The sequence below is a fragment of the Triticum urartu genome, chromosome 3A (assembly GCF_056163025.1).
Source record: "Triticum urartu cultivar PI428250 chromosome 3A, HENAU_Tu73, whole genome shotgun sequence".
Lineage (NCBI taxonomy): Eukaryota > Viridiplantae > Streptophyta > Magnoliopsida > Poales > Poaceae > Triticum > Triticum urartu.
In genome coordinates this window covers 459,950,493-459,967,408 of record NC_141875.1, presented here as the reverse complement: position 1 = coordinate 459,967,408, position 16,916 = coordinate 459,950,493, and positions in this window count along the sequence as shown.

Below are 16,916 nucleotides of genomic sequence, written 5' to 3'. Positions count from 1 at the left end.
AACAATCGCAGAGGTGCTCCCTTTACCACCTAGACAAACAATCGGGAACGTAGGGGTAAGCACAGGAGCCAGGCAACCCAGCTTGGCCAAAACTTAAGTCATGTCGATGCATATAATGGCGAATAAAAGGTACATGCGGAAGTATGACACATGTGTTGGGCATGAAGCCCGTATAAATAAGCTTCTATTTAAAGAAGCCCCCAGGTTTAATGAGCGCGGATAGCACGTCACTTTATGAGCCTTTAAAGGCTACAAGAGAGAGAGAGAGGAGAAGGAGAGAAATGTAAGACAGAAAGTATATAAAAAATGGACAGAGGAAGGAGACGAACACAGAGTCCGGCGCTAGGCATAGAATCTTCGTAGACGGGCTGCGTTCCATGGGCTCGGCTCGAGTCAGTTATCTGATGCATCTCGCAGGCGGTACGCTCCACCAGTTAGGACTTGGTCGATTATGAAGGGACCTTCCCACTTGGGCTTGAGTTTGTCCTTTTTCTTGTCCGACAGGCATAGAACTAATTTGCCAATGTTGTAATTTTTGGCCCGTACTTCTCTGCTTTGGTATCTTCGAGCCTGCTGTTGATAGAATGCGGAACGGGCTTTTTCCACGTCACGCTCTTCCTCCAAGGCATCCAAACTGTCCCGCCGATCGAGCTGGGCTTCTCTTTCTTCGTACATGCGCACTCGAGGTGAGTCATGAATTATGTCGCAGGGCAAAACTGCCTCTGCGCCGTACACCATGAAGAATGGTGTGTATCCGGCGGTGCGATTCGGCGTGGTCCGCAGCCCCCAGAGTACGGAGTCGAGCTCCTCTACCCAGTGCGTATTAGATTCCTTAAGGGACCGCACTAATCTAGGTTTGATGCCGCTCATGATAAGACCATTTGCACGTTCGACCTGGCCGTTGGTTTGTGGGTGATAGACGAAAGCATAATCGAGCTTTATGCCCATGTTTTTGCACCATAGTTTTACCTCATCGGCCGTAAAGTTCGTGCCATTATCAGTGATGATGCTGTGGGGGACGCCGTAACGGTGTACAACCCTGGATATAAAGTCTATCACCGGTCCGGATTCGGCCGTCTTAACAGGCTTGGCTTCTATCCATTTGGTGAACTTATCCACCATGACCAGTAAGTATTTTTTCTTGTGGGTTCCGCCTTTAAGGGGTCCAACCATGTCAAGCCCCCAGACCGCGAAGGGCCAAGTGATGGGGATAGTTTGGAGGGCGGTGGGTGGCATATGGCTTTGGTTTGCACAAAGCTGGCAACCGACTCATCGTTGGACTAAGTCCTGGGCGTCTGCCCGGGCCGTCGGCCAATAAAAGCCTGTATGGAAGGCGTTGCTTACAAGGGACCGAGCTGCAGCGTGATGTCCGCCGAGTCCGACATGAATTTCTGCCAGGAGGTTCCGCCCTTCCTCTTCGGAGATGCACCTTTGAAGGACTCCGGTAGTGCTTTTCTTATAAAGCTCTCCCTCATGGACTTTATAGGCTTTAGATCGCCGCACTATGCAGCGTGCCTCATTTTGGTCCTCAAGGAGGTCCTGCCTGGTAAGGTAGGCAAGGAATGGTTCTGTCCATGGGGCGATTACGACCATTATTACGTGGGCTGAAGGTGTTATTTCATTGGCAGAGCCTCCAATTATGTCAGAGTGTTCGGTGTCGGGCAGTGCGGTTGGGTCCGGGCTGTTATTGCCAGGTTCCCCTTCCCATACTACGGACAGCTTGAACAGCCTTTCCAAGAAGATGTTGGGGGGGGGGGGACTACATCGCGTTTTGCGCTGATGCGTGCCAGGACATCTTCCACCTGATTATTTCCCGGGCTATATGGTGAAATTCGAGCCCTTCGAACCGAGCTGACATTTTTAGGACGGCGTTGCGATAAGCTGCCATTTTTGGATCCTTGGCATCGAAGTCTCCATTTATTTGGGATATTGCGAGGTTCGAGTCCCCACGCACCTCTAGGCGTTGAATGCCCATGGATACTGCCATCCGTAGACCATGTAAAAGGGCCTCATATTCGGCTGTGTTGTTGGAGTCTGTGTACATTATCTAGAATACATATTGAACTGTGTCTCCTGTGGGGGACGTCAAAACGATGCCAGCCCCTAGACCGGCCAACATTTTGGAGCCGTCGAAGTGCATGGCCAAGTTTGAATATGTGACGTACTCTTTAGTGAGTTCGGCCTCCGTCCATTCTGCGACGAAGTCGGCCAAAACTTGTGACTTGATAGCTCGCCGTGGCTTGTAAGTTATGTCAAACGGGAGGAGCTCAATGGCCCATTTTGCAATCCGTCCCGTCGCGTCGCGGTTGTTTATAATATCGTTAAGTGGCACTTCCGAGGCTACTGTTATTGAGCACTCTTGAAAGTAGTGTCGCAGCTTCCGGGATGCCATAAATACCGCGTACGCAATCTTTTGATAATGCGGGTACCGTGACTTGCACGGAGTAAGGACAGTGGACACGTAATAGACCGGCTTTTTAAGGGGGAATTTGTGCCCGTCCGTTTCTCGTTCGACGATGAGCACTGCGCTTATGACCTGATGGGTTGCTGCAATGTATAATAGCATTGGTTCGCCAATGTTTGGCGCGGCCAGGACTGGGTTTGTTGCCAAGATGGCTTTTATTTCGTCGAGTCCAGCCGTGGCTGCATCCGTCCACTCAAAGTGTTCGGTGCGCCGAAGGAGGCGGTAAAGGGGTAGGGCCTTTTCTCCTAGGCGGGAGATAAAGTGGCTTAGAGCCACCATGCATTCGGTTAATTTTTGTATTTGTTTGAGGTCCTTCGAGATATCCAATTGTGACAGAGCTCGGATCTTGGCTGGATTTGCTTCAATTCCTCTACCGGATAATGTCGTATGTTCGGAGGTTATCGAATGTTAGCCTCAAGTCGTCTACTAGAGATTCGACATGTCTTGTTTTAACGACCACATCATCTATGTATGCCTCCACTGTTTTGCCAATCTGATTTGCCAGACATGTCTGAATCATGCGCTGATATGTTGCGCCGGCGTTTTTAAGCCCGAAGGGCATTGTGTTGAAGCAGAATGGGCCGTATGGTGCGATGAATGCCGTTGCGGCTTGGTCTGACTCTGCCATCTTTATTTGATGGTAGCCGGAGTATGCGTCGAGGAAACACAATGAATCGTGTCCTGCTGTAGCGTCGATAATTTGATCGACGCGGGGGAGAGGGAAGGGATCCTTCGGGCAAGCCTTGTTAAGGTCTTTGAAATCAACGCACAGGCGCCAGGATTTTTCCTTCTTTGGTACCATCACCAGGTTTGCTAGCCAGTCCGGATGTTTTATATCTTTGATGAATCCGGCCTCCAATAGCTTGGCTAGTTCCTCTCCCATGGCCTGTCTCTTAGGTTCGGAAAAACGCCGCAGAGCCTGTTTGACTGGCTTGAATCCTTTTAGGATAGTTAAGCTGTGTTCGGCCAGCCTGCGTGGGATTCCTGGCATGTCTGAAGGGTGCCAGGAGAAAATGTCCCAGTTCTCTCGTAGGAACTCTCGCAGTGCAGCGTCTACATCAGGGTTTAACTGTGCCCCGATGGAAGCTGTTTTGTTGGGGTCCGTTGGATGGACCTGGAATTTGACTATTTCGTCCATCGGTTTAAAGGAGGTGGACTTGGATCTTTTATCGAGTATCACATCGTCCCTATTTACCGTGGAGCGCAGCGCAGTCAGTTCCTCAGCCGCTAGGGCTTCGGATAGGGCCTCGAGGGCCAGTGCGGCTGTCTTGTTTTCGGCGCGGAGTGCTATGTCCGGATCACTAACAAGAGTGATGATTCCGTTAGGCCCGGGCATCTTGAGCTTCATGTACCCGTAATGGGGAATTGCTTGTGAAAGTGCGTTATATCGACTAGAGGGGGGGTGAATAGGCGATTTTTATGAAAGTCTTCAAAACGTGAGAGTTGTGAAGACAAACAGTGAAGATCATGCCTATTACTATGCAGCGGAAGTTAGATTACACTAGGCCAGCCATGGTCATGTATTCAATAGAGTGAAAGCGCAATGACAAACAGCTTTAGTGTAATAAGGATCAGGTAGGAAAAAGTTATGAAGCCGAACAGATCATACATTCATGTTGTGAAGACAAAAGATAAAGCAAGCATGCAATGGCTTCACAATGAATAACTGTAAGTGAAAGGAAGTGAAGATGAAACCAGTGACACGTTGAAGATAATGATTTGTTGGACCAGTTCCAGTTGCTGTGACAACTGTACGTCTGGTTGGAGCGGCTAGGTATTTAAACCAAAGGACACACAGTCCTGGACACCCAGTCAAGGACACTTAGTCCAAGACACCCAGTCCTCACCGTTTTCTCCTTGAGCTAAGGTCACACAGACCTCGCCCAATCACTCAGGTAAGTCTTCAAGGTAGACTCCCAAACCTTCACAGACTTCGTTCACTGACAATCCACAATTTCTCTTGGATGCTCAGAATGCGACGCCTAACCGTCTGGAGGATGCACAGTCCTCAAGTGTAATAAGTCTTCAAATAACACAGACACGAAGACTTAAGTGATGCCCAATTTACTCTGGCTCTGGGTGGTTAGGGCTTTTCTCCTCACTGGGAATTTTTCTTTCAAAGGCTTCGAGGTGGGTTGCTCTCAAACGACAAAAGCCGTGCACTGAAATCTGAGCAGCCAACCGTTTATGGTTGTGGGGGGTGGACTATTTATAGCCACTTGGCAACCCGATCTGATCTGTCCGAAATGACCCTGGGTCACTAAGGAACTGACACGTGTACCAATGGTCGAATTTTGAACTCACACGGCAACTTTACTTGGGCGATAAGTAAAGCTGACTTGTCTGACTCTGGACAAGATTTTCTCTCAAAGTCTTCGCTCGAAGACATAGGATTTGAATTAGGCATCACTTCAGTCATTCTGACTGGTTCTCTTCGACCCCACTTAACAGTACGGTGGTTCCTATGACACAACATGAATGAAATAAAACTACGAAGGATCTAGGTCTTCGAGTTCCAAAAGCTTCATAGGGAGTCTTCTCATGTCATTGTCTTCAATATGAATATCTTCATAAACCACCATTGTCTTCAATGTCTTCGTACATTTTTAGGGGTCATCTCTGGTAGTAAAACCGAATCAATGAGGGACTTCTACCTGTGTTTTCCTGCAATTCTCACAAACACATTAGTCCCTCAGCTAGGTTTGTCGTCAATACTCCAAAACCAACTAGGGGTGGCACTAGATGCACTTACAATCTCCCCCTTTTTGGTGATTGATGACAAACTAGTTGAAGTTTTCAACGGGAAACATAATTTGTGAAATTGTAAAAGAATTGTCTTCATAAGTTGCAAGGGCTCCCCCTGAAGATGTGCATATAAGTAATTTGCTTCTTGAATGCAAATGCACATGGCAGGTTGTACTTGTGGAGATCCACTTCAACTTATGACAATCCACTATGCATGTGAAAGTATATGAAGATAATGACATGCATAATGGAAAATGGACGTCTGCAGAATGAGATGAGTGCGGAATTTATCGTCGCACATGCGGAATTTATCTTCGCAAAACGGAGTGACAAACAGGTAGCAGACGACCATCAAGGCTAAGTGTTACAACTCAATGAAGCAAATGTAGCAAAAAAAAGGGAGTTGTAAGCACGAAGCAAAATGTAGCAAAACATGAAGGCACCCGCCCATAGTGACCCGCTTGAAGACTATAACCATCATATGCTTCTCCCCCTTTTGTCAGTGATGACCAAAAAGGTTGGAAGACATAGAGGTTTCTACGCGTTCCCAGGCGCAGCAGGGTCGGTGGAGTTGTTTGGCGGCGGTGCAGACGAGCTTGGTGCAGATTCGACGTGCGTTGAAGCAGGTGGAGATGATGTCGTGTCGTCTTCTTCTTCAATAATCCGGGCAGACACGGTGGCAGCAGAAGAAGAGAACTCTGACTCTTCAAGTGATGGTGTGCTGCGCATCACTGCTCTTCTTGGAGGTGTGGAGTCAAATTTGAAGTGCTCTGTGAAGCCATCCTCATGCAGTTCAGCTTCAGGGCACATCATGGTGAGGCCCTTCCAAGTGCGGCGACAGGTCTCGTGTGTGACAAATGCATTCTTGGTTGCCAGATTTCTGATGCAATTGACGTCTTGCATGATGCTTCTCATCTGCCTCTTGAGCCAGTCGTGATGCCTATCTTGCTTTTGGTGAAGAGCCACAAGAAGCTCTCTGTCATTGAGTGCACGAGCGCGCTTCTTGGGTCTCTTTGCAGCTGTGCTGTTGGTGGCTTTAGTTGATGCAGGGGCACGTGTGGTGCCAGCCATTGGATACACTCGGGAGAGAGCTTCAACACCTTCAATATTTTGAGTGAAGCTCTGGTGTTCTGCATTCTGAAGACTTAGTGGTTGCTTGGCCGGCTCTGGATATATTGCTTCAGCAGATGTGTCCACATCTGGCAAAAATATCCTATGATTGCGGGCTGAGGGTTGATAGGAGATTGCAGAGTGAAGCTTGATCAGCCTCATAACCCAAGGAGCATAAAACTTTAATCCAAACAGTTCTGAAGCAGACGCTACAAATTGACGGATGAAGAGATCCTGTGCATTGAAGCATTTGCCATGAAGAATGCAGAAGATGAGAGTCTTCATTGCACCATCAATTGTCGCATATCGAGAGTGTCCCTTGACAGGCCATAGAGTCCGCCTTATGATATGATATATTGTTCTGGGCAAGTACTCTAAGTCTTCAACGAAGAACCTAGTTGGATAGGGTGCATTCGGAGGCAGTGGCTTCATCATTGAGAGCATCTGACTCATATCTGGCTCAGGACGCTGAAATATGCTCTCAATTGCTTCAGCATGGAGTTGGCACCCTTCTTCAAAGAATTCGCCAGGAGTGGGAAGGCCGGTAAGCTCAATTAGGTCGAAAGCATTGGCTTCATGATGGATATTGCCTGTCATCCACTCCAGAATCCATGTCTTCGGATCTCTGTTATAGCCTTTGATATGCACAGTGGCATAGAACTGGAGCAGAAGCTCTTCGTTCCAGTGCTCTTCATTAGTGATAAATGGCAGCAAACCCACTTGCTTGAAGCAATCCAGTGCTTTTTCCAGACCAGGCAGACCAGCAACAGCTTCAACCTCAAGGCGCTTGTGAGGAAAGATGCGGCCTTGGTTGTAAAGGATGCATGAATAATAGCTGCGCTGTTGATGGCTCCAGAACCTATCTGATACAATCCGTTCCCTTGAATAAGGGTTCTTGGAGCGGTCGAAAAACGTGTTATCTGCCCTAAAGCCGTTGATGTTGAAGGAACCAGGAGCTGATGCAGGACCTGGGAACCTTGGTAGTCGTGGGATCGGCTTCTGGACCTGGGGCCTGTGCGCAATATGATAGTTGAATTGTGGTCCGGCAGCAGACTCAGGCACAGAATGTTCAGGAGCAGTAGCTTCGGTGTCTTCTGAAGCTGTTGTTGGGGAGGGCTCCACACTTGCTTCGGCGTTGTTTGTGGCAGCCTCAACATTTTCAGCTTCAGGCACGTTCTCCTTGAGAACTGCTTCTTGTTGGTGCGGGGGAGTTGGAGCTTGTGCTATTTCTGCTTGCTCTTCGGCTGATGCAGCTGGAATGTCTTCAGCAGCCTGAGCCCTTGGCCCTTTGCGAAGCCTACGGAGTGTAGGCGCCGGTGGAGTTGCAGTGGGTTGGGGCTCATCTTCCTCCTATGGGCGATCTGCCCACGACGCATCTTGTGTGATTGGCGTCAATGGACGACCAATACTGATCTGTTCGCTTGTCTCAAGCTGAGGAAGGGCTGCATCACCTTGCACATTGTCTTGGAGACCAATGTCTTCAGCAGCGTAAGGTTCGTCTGCTGGAATGTCTTCAGTGTTGGGTTCATGCACAGTCAACTGACGATCTGTGTCAGGATAGCGGACGCAGAGGGGTTCAACTATCAGGGGCTCTGTGGGAGCAGCCCGAGATTTCTTGGTCTTGCGCTTCTTGATGATGGGTTCAGAAGGAGAGGCTTCAGAATGTTTTCTCTTCTTAGCTTCAGCCTCTGCAGTCCGTGTCTTCTTGTGCTGTGAGGCGGTTGATCGACTCTTTGGCTTCGAGCCAGTCATTGCAGCGGGGAAGACAAGCGGAGCAGTTTCTGACCTTGGCGCTTCAGGTTCGGGCACAGCCGCCTTCTTTTTCTTCTTCGCGGCCATCCTGGGGTCAATGCCGGGACGCCCAAGTGCCTTGCGCTTTTCTGCCTCATTGTAGGCTTGCACGCAGCGATCAGCCAAAGTCTTCATGCGTTCTCGCGAGCCTTGAGCTTCGGCACGCGTCTTCAGGAAGTTCTCTTTCAGCTCGTGCAACATGATCTTGAAGTTTTTCACTTCTTGCACACTGAGCTTGGCCACGTGCTTCTTGAACTGAGCCTTTTCATGATCAATTTTCTGCTTCAGTTCTACAATTCGCTGGGCTATTGCAAGTTCTGAAGCAATTGCACCTTGAAAGGCAACGCTGAGGCCTATGGGTAGCTGCAGATCATTGAAGCTTATGTCTGGTGTGTCAAACCATTCATCGATGAAGTCGTGGATGATGGCGACATCAAACAGAGGCAGATTGTTGAAGATTTCAGCCTCCTCCTTGCTCTTGATGAGCTGCTCAAGAGCATCATCTCCAAGATCTTCATCGCTTGAGAGATCAATGGCTTCGCAGCGCAGAATGTCAGCAGCTGTGAGCTCTTTGCCTGTGTGTGGCTGAGGCTTCTTGGCTTCTTGGGGCTTGGACACTCGTGATAAGCCTTCTGACTGCACACTGGCTTCAGGAGGTGCAGTTGCTAAAGGCTTCACTCTTGCGATCTTGGGAGAAGCGGCTGGCTTTGAAGATTTTGGAGCTTTTGGCTTCTTCTGCTTTGGCTTCGGAGCAGCAGGGGCGTCATCTGACTCAGTATCTGCTGGAGGGTCATTCACAGCAGTCCCTTGGACTAGGATGCGAGTGATGAGGCCTGCAAGATTGGCATACGGCCCGATGATATTGGGATCGGCGTTGCGTGTGCCATCTGCCCTTGGTGAGGAGGGACCAGGGTTGAAGTCAAGCCCAAATTTCTTCTTGTTTATCTTCGCTGACTGTTGTGCAAACTGAATGTTGCGCTTGAAGAGATTATCATCGTGGCACCAGAGAAGTGATGACGGATGTGCCTCAGCTGGCTGTGGTCCTCTCACCATGCATGGATAGAAGCCTTGAGCAATGGCTTCGTCTCTGGACCTGGGTACGAGATTTTTGTATAATACATCTCCCCACGGTCTCTTGATGGCGCACTTCTCCGCATATTCCTGAGTGACGAAGCGGTAGTGGAACCATTGGTCTGCCCAATATCTTCGAATCCATTGGATTCGTGTCTTGCGCTGACCATAGCTTTCTTCAGGATCAGTTTTGTACATCTCTGCCAATTCATCAGGCAGATCTTTGGACGTTTCACCACGTCGCTGTCTGCCTCCCTTCCTTGCTGCTGTTTCTGAAGCCATGAATAACTTGGAAGGCTTCAAGATGTTCAAAGGCTTCAAAGGCTTCCTTTTGCAAGAACTGGCTTCAGGCAAGTTGATGTGATGCTGCAAGTACTCTGCAAATGAATGCAGACTATGAGAACCAAAGGATTATCCCACGGACATGTACCTGTGACAGCATTAAGGTGCGAGGGAAGGGGAAGAGGTCATATGCATTCTCAGAAGATTTTGAAGATAAATCGGTTTAGAAGATATTGACCTCATTATGCGAAGACATTCACTTATAGATAAGAAGTTGGTTCCAGATTTGTACGAACCCATAGATCAGTACAAGTGAGGAATCTAACTACTTTATGAAGCACAAGTGAATATACTAGGCATGTTATGAGATGCAGCGAGAGATTTAACTGGTGTGAAGAGAAACTTCTTATGGCAGAAAGTGACTGAACTGTAGGATCAAAAGAGGCTGTAAAAAGAGGTTTTATTTACCACACTTGGAACTGCTAGACGAAGTGAGAGTTGAGGTCGAGCAGTTCAATCCTCCGTGCCCTAACTTGGCAACGGAAGACACCCACGGCGACGGCGGAGAGAGCGATGTCCGCTGTCGGCGTGAAAACGGCGTCGGAGAGGTTGCGGCAGTGAAGCGCTTCGTCACCGGCGTCGTCGAGTGCTAGCGGTGGCGCTAGGGTTCGTGCGAGGGTGGAAGAAGGAGATAATGACCGCAGTGAATCGTGTATTTATAGGGATAGAGGCGGCACTGCGCTATTACGCAGGTACCCCTGGCGGTTCGCATTTGAGGCACGCGTGGCCAGTTAGAGGAAGATTGGGATTTGTTCCATGTCCCACGCACGCCTAAATTGTCGGGCGGTCGTTCCTTCTTCTCTGGATCTTATGTGGAGGAATGAGCATTAAAAACGGACTTTTAAGGTTGTCACTATGTCTTCAGATGACAAGGACACAGTGAAGACATTTGACAGTTTCAACAGAATGCATATGACTTGGAGAGATAGAGTTTGAGATAGAAAGCATAGAGAGGTTAGGGTCCGATCACATTCACTTAGTTCAAAAGATTCAACCAGGAAGACATAGCTATAAGTGAATGCTGTAGAGGACAGAACATCAGTACATATATATCCATATAATCAACACAGTGAAGATAATCATGAAGACATATTGACAATGAAACCAAACCAATAGTGAAGACATTGAGAGGTAACGCCATGAGAGAAACACTTCAAAATGGAACGTTTGGTGGTGGCGTTACCCACCGTATAGGAAGTATTAGACCCAGACACGGCGCACAATTATCATGGCGCTCCGAAGTCAAATTCCACATTAATGTATTCACACTTAGAATGTATGTCTTCATTGTTTGAAGATATACGCTACTTCGTGTGTTGCACATCTAAGTCATCAATATGCTTAAGTGTTAGGATGTGTGCCTGATCACAGGACATTTGAGGATTCCAAGATATTTAGCTCACGTCGTAACTTGCAAAATCTCTTCTCATCCAAGGGCTTTGTGAAGATATCTGCCAATTGCTCTTCAGTGTTGACGTGTATGATATCAATGTCTTCCTTCACAACATGATCTCTGAGAAAGTGATGACGAATTTCAATGTGCTTTGTCTTCGAGTGCTGAACTGGGTTGTTGGCAATCTTGATGGTGCTTTCGTTGTCGCAGTAAAGTGGCACTTGCTTCAGATGAATGCCATAATCCTTGAGTGTTTGCTTCATCCACAGAAGCTGAGCGCAGCAAGATCCAGCAGCAATGTATTCAGATTCAGCAGTGGAGAGTGATACACAGTTCTGCTTCTTTGAAGACCAACATACAAGTGATCGTCCCAGAAAGTGACATGTCCCTGATGTAGACTTGCGATCAACTTTGTCACCAGCATAATCAGCATCCGAAAATCCAACTAAATCAAATTCTGAGCCCTTTGGATACCATAATCCTAGAGTTGGGGTGTGAGCCAAATATCGAAGAATTCGCTTCACAGCTAAGTGATGCGACTCCTTTGGTGTCGCTTGAAATCGAGCACACATGCAAACACTAAGCATGATATCTGGCCTAGATGCACATAAATAAAGCAAAGACCCAATCATGGAGCGGTATACCTTTTGATCGAACTCTTTACCATTGTCGTCGGGACCCAGATGATGCTTGGCTGGCATTGGTGTTGTGAAGCCTTTGCAGTCTTGCATACCGAACTTCTTCAGGCACTCTTTAAGATATTTCTCTTGAGATATGAAGATGCCGTTGCGTTGTTGCCGTATTTGAAGACCGAGAAAGAACTTCAGCTCCCCCATCATGGACATCTGATATTGCTCTTGCATCATGTATCCAAACTCTTCACTATACTTCTGATTGGTGCAGCCGAAGATAATGTCATCCACATATATTTGGCACACAAACAGTTCACCATCATATGTTTTCGTGAAAAGAGTGGGATCCAGGGAACCAGGTATGAAGCCTTTACTTTTCAGAAAGTACTTGAGTGTATCATACCAGGCCCTAGGGGCTTGTTTGAGGCCATACAGTGCCTTGTTGAGCTTGTATACCATATCAGGATGTTTTGGATTTTCAAAGCCAGGTGGTTGTGCAACATACACTTCTTCTTCAATCTTGCCATTGAGAAAGGCACTTTTCACATCCATCTGATAGAGAAGTATGTTATGATGATTTGCATAGGCCAGCAGTATGCGTATGGCTTCAAGCCTAGCCACGGGAGCAAATGTTTCATCGAAGTCAATGCCCTCCACTTGAGTATATCCTTGAGAAACTAGACGAGCTTTGTTTCTGACAACTTGACCATGCTCATCTTGCTTGTTGCGGTATATCCATTTGGTGCCTATTATGTTGTGCTTCCGTGGATCAGGATGCTTAACCAGTTCCCATACATTATTCAGCTCAAACTGTTGAAGCTCTTCTTGCATAGCTTGAATCCATTCAGGTTCCATGAAGGCTTCTTCAACTTTCTTGGGTTCTGATATTGAGACGAATGCGAAATGCCCACAGAAGTTTGTTAGCTGAGTTGCCCTTGAACGAGTGAGTGGACTAGGTGCATTGATGTTGTCCAGTATTTTATCAATTTGTACTTCATTTGCAACACGAGGGTGTGTGGGGCGAAGACTTTGCTCTTGCTGATCTATGTGGTCATTTGAAGGTATATCTTCAGGCTGAGCATTGTCTTCATGTGGATCAGGTGCTGAGATGATAAGTTCTTCTTCAGGTTGAGCTTCAGAAGGTACAATTTCTCCAGTTCCCATAAGCTTGATTGATTCATTTGCTGGAACTTCATCTAGCACATTTGGCAATTGCTCTCTTTGTGATCCATTGGTTTCATCAAATCGCACATCCACTGTTTCAACCACTTTGTAGTGGAAGAGATTGAAGACTCTGTAGGAGTGCGAATCCTTTCCATATCCAAGCATGAAACCTTCATGTGCTTTTGGTGCAAACTTTGAGGTGTGGTGTGGGTCCTTGATCCAGCATTTTGCGCCAAATACTCTGAAATAACTGACATTTGGCTTCTTGCCAGTTAGGAGTTCATAGGATGTCTTGTTCAGAAGCTTGTGAAGATAAACACGATTGATTGTATGGCATGCAGTATCAATGGCTTCAGTCCAGAATTTTCTTGGAGTCTTGTATTCATCTAGCATTGTTCTGGCCATCTCAATGAGTGTTCTGTTCTTGCGTTCGACGACGCCATTCTGCTGTGGCGTGTATGGAGCTGAGAATTCATGTGTGATGCCCAAGGTATCCAGATATGTATCAAGGCCAGTGTTCTTGAATTCAGTGCCATTGTCACTTCTGATGTGCTTTATCTTGGCGCCAAAATTGTTCATAGCTCGATTTGTGAAGCGTCTGAAGACATCCTGCACTTCAGTCTTGTAAAGGATTATGTGCACCCAAGTATATCTAGAATAATCATCAACAATTACGAAGCCATAGAGGCATGCAGAAGTAGTAAAAGTTGAGTAGTGAGTGGGACCGAAAAGATCCATGTGAAGCAGTTCGAAGGGTTGAGTAGTGGTCATGATTGTCTTCGAAGGATGTTTTGCCCTTGTCATCTTCCCTGCTTCACAGGCACCGCATAAGTGATCTTTCTTGAACTTGACGCCTTCGATGCCTATGACGTGCTTTTTCTTCGCAAGGGTGTGGAGGTTCCTCATGCCAGCATGCCCAAGCCTTCGATGCCAAAGCCAGCATTCTGAAGCTTTTGCAAGAAGACATACTGCAAGTTGTGGTCCTGCTGAGAAATCTACCACATACAAATCACCTTTCCTATACCCTTCAAACACTAGAGATTTGTCAGATTGCATTAGCACCAGGCAGCGATATTTGCCAAACATTACAATCATATTCAAATCGCAAAGCATTGAGACAGACATTAAGTTGAAGCCAAGGGATTCAACAAGCATGACTTTATCCATGTGTTGATCCTTTGAGATTGCAACTCTACCTAGACCCAATACCTTACTTTTACCAGTGTCAGCGAATGTAATGTGGCTCTTGTCGGATGGACGTAAAGTTGAGTCCATAAGAAGGCTTCTTCTGCCAGTCATGTGATTTGTACACCCACTGTCAATAATCCATTCTGAAGACTTTGAAGTCGCTGGTATCGTACCCTACAGTGCAGTTAGGGGGATAGGCTTCACGAAGAGTGTTGTGAAGCATAAACATTTGACGAACCAGTGGGTTATGAAAACTTAGATCCAGATTAGGACTAATGGGGAGAGTAGCATGCGATTCAGGAACGAAGTACATAATGATGCCATTTGGGCAGTTTATCTTGCGCCCCACAAGATTTTTATGGTCCCCAGCAATAGCATCAGAAGATTTTGTTTTTTGTGCTGGAGACCTTTCCCTGCAAAAAAAAGTTAAGCTTTCTTAACCACCCACATCTTCAAGGGTGGCTTAGAAGCTATGAGTCTAAGAGCAGCATCTGAGAATTTTGGCTTTGAAGCCTTAGCAAACAGTCTAGCAGGGGGACAATAATACTCATAGGCATAAGCAGAATAATTTTTGGTCATATGAATATGACAGTTCGATGAACCGCTCTCATATTCATATGCCTGAGTATGGTTTCCCTGCAAAACATTTGCGTTAGTGTGACTCAGGTGAGTCCTCTGTCTGTATGAAGCCTTTGGACCGAGGTTTGTCTTCTTCAAGTGAGGTGTCATGAAGACATTCACAGGAAGATTTTCCAGACATGTTTTCGGAACCCAGATCTTCTTCATAGCCGGTCCATTCCTGCAGTTAGTACCAATGTACCTGGCAAACACTTCACCATTCTGATTCTTAAACAGTTTATAGTTTGTATCAAAGGATTCATCAATGATAATTGGGTTAGCACAAGTGAAGCCAGATAAATTGGATGGATCTGCTGAAAGTTCCTTTGCAGCAACCCATGTAGTTTTGGGGTACTGCTCAGGTTTCCAGTAAGAGCCATCTGCATTGATTTTCCTCACGAACCCAACACCCTCTTTCCTAGGGTTTCGGTTCAGAATCTGCTTCTTAAGGACATCACATAATGTTTGATGCCCTTTCAGACTTTTGTACATCCCTGTTTCAAGCAATGTCTTCAACCTAGCATTCTCATCAGCAATAGCAGTGGTATCCTCAGCAGAGGGGTTAGTTGCCACATCAACAGTTGAAGATATTGGAACAGTAGTAGCAGTGGAACATTCAGCAACAGAATTAGCATTATTACGCTCAATGCATTTAAGACATGGTGGTTCAAATCCTTCCTGAGAGGGACTGATCTGTTCGGCGCGAAGTGACTCGTTTTCCTTTTGAAGATCTTCATGAGCCACCCTCAATTTCTTGAGTTCTTGCTTCCTTTGAAGATAGTCATAGGAAAGCTTTTCATGAGTTGTTGAGAGAGTATCATGACGATCTTCAAGTTCCTGATACTTAACGTGAAGGTTTTTTATGTCTTCAATTAAGGATTCAGATCGAGTCATTTCAGCACACAACAGATCATCGCTTCTATCTAACAGTTTTTGAATATGTTCCATAGCTTTCTGTTGTTCAGTTGCAATTTTAGCAAGTGTTTTGTATCTAGGTTTTGAATCACATTCAGAGTCATCGTCACTGGATGTTTCATAGCGAGTGGTGCGTGTGTTTACCTTGGCACCGCGTGCCATGAAGCAGTAGGTAGGAGTGGAGTCGTTCTTGTCATTTGCGTCGGTGTCGGTGATGCAATTATTGACTTCAGTGTTGAAGATGGACTTGGCGACGTATGCTGTAGCCAGACTCGCAGTGCCAGAATCAGACTCCTCCTGAGATTCCACCTCTGCCTCCTCAGATGCGGATTCCTCCTCTGAATCCATCTCCTTGCCTACAAACGCACGCGCCTTGCCAGATGAGCTCTTCTTGTGTGATGAAGACTTTGATGAAGACTTGGAAGAAGACTTTGAGTGTTTCTTCTTCTTCTTGTCGTCAGAATCATATTCCTTGCTCTTCTTCTTCCTTCTGTTCTCATTGTCCCACTGTGGACACTCAGAGATGAAGTGCCCAGTTTTCTTGCACTTGTGACATGTTTTCTTCTTGTAGTCATGAGCAGAAGCTTCATCATTCCTTGAGCTTGATCATGAAGATTTTCTGAAGCCTTTCTTCTTGGTGAATTTTTGAAACTTCTTCACTAGCATTGCAAGTTCTCTTCCAATGTCTTCAGGATCATCAGAACTGCAGTCAGATTCTTCTTCAGATGAGGAGACAGCTTTTGCCTTCAAGGCACGAGTTCGCCCATAGTTTGGACCGTAGATATCTCTTTTCTCAGAAAGCTGAAACTCATGTGTGTTGAGCCTCTCAAGTATGTCAGACAGATCGAGTGTCTTGAAATCAGGACGTTCTTGAATCATCAGGGCCAGAATGTCAAACGAACTATCAAGTGATCTCAGCAACGTCTTGACGATTTCATGTTTGGTGATCTCAGTAGCGCCGAGGGCTTGAAGCTCATTTGTGATGTCAGTGGGCCGATCAAAGGTGTGCTGGACATTCTCATTGTCATTTCGTTTGAAGCGGTTGAAGAGATTGCGAAGGACACTGATTCTTTGATCTCTCTGGGTTGATATGCCTTCATTAACTTTGGAGAGCCAATCCCAGACCAGTTTGGATGTCTTCAAGGCACTCACACGGCCATACTGTCCTTTGGTCAGATGACCACAGATGATATTCTTGGCAGTAGAGTCCAGTTGAACGAACTTCTTGACATCAGCAGCAGTGACACCTTCTCCAGCCTTGGGAACGCCGTTTTCGACGACATACCATAGGTCGACGTCAATGGCTTCAAGATGCATGCGCATCTTATTCTTCCAGTAGGGATATTCAGTTCCATCGAAGACGGGACAAGCAGCGGAGACTTTGATTATCCCTGCAGTCGACATAGCTAAAACTCCAGGTGGTTAAATCGAATCACACAGAACAAGGGAGCACCTCGCTCTGATACCAATTGAAAGTGCGTTA